Source organism: Suricata suricatta, unplaced genomic scaffold, assembly GCF_006229205.1.
Source record: "Suricata suricatta isolate VVHF042 unplaced genomic scaffold, meerkat_22Aug2017_6uvM2_HiC HiC_scaffold_8229, whole genome shotgun sequence".
Taxonomy (NCBI): domain Eukaryota; kingdom Metazoa; phylum Chordata; class Mammalia; order Carnivora; family Herpestidae; genus Suricata; species Suricata suricatta.
In genome coordinates, this window is record NW_021915588.1 from 1 (window position 1) to 514 (window position 514).

General features: G+C 55.3%; 1 pseudogene; it reads left to right on the plus strand.

Annotated features, from left to right (window-relative positions):
* Positions 1-40: 40 nt before the first annotated feature.
* LOC115285327 lies at positions 41-166 on the plus strand (annotated as a pseudogene).
* Positions 167-514: the final 348 nt, after the last annotated feature.

The window sequence follows — 514 nt, forward strand, 5'->3', positions numbered from 1 at the left end:
GGCCGCTAGACCGCATGGCCCTTTTGTAAGACTTAGAGAGATCGCTTCTCGGCCTTTTGGCTAAGGTCAAGTGTGGTATCTGTTCTTATCGGTGTAAGACTTAGAGAAAAGCGGCTTGCTTCTGATGGGCGCGGTCCTGGGGGTGCTGCTAGCTTCCTGAGCCTCTGCGGGACGCAGAGACAAAGGAGGAAAAGTGCCCCTTCCTTGCAGCAGGTGTGGCCGGCACCAGGGTGCAGGGCTTGGTGGCCAGTGTTCAGATTTCAACCCTCACTATGCTCCTCGGCTGGGTCCCTTGGTACTGAGCATCCTGCACAACTGTACACAGTGGTCCAGACTTCAGGGACCAGAAGGCCCGAGAGTAGGGAAAGCTAGCTGTCAAGTCTTCACTACTCAAAGTGTGGTCCTTGGACTAACAGCACCGAGGGCACCTGGGGGCTCATTAGAGATGTTGATTCTCGGGTACCTGCTCCAGACCTTCACTGACTGACTGTGTGAACCGCAAAAAGATCCCCAG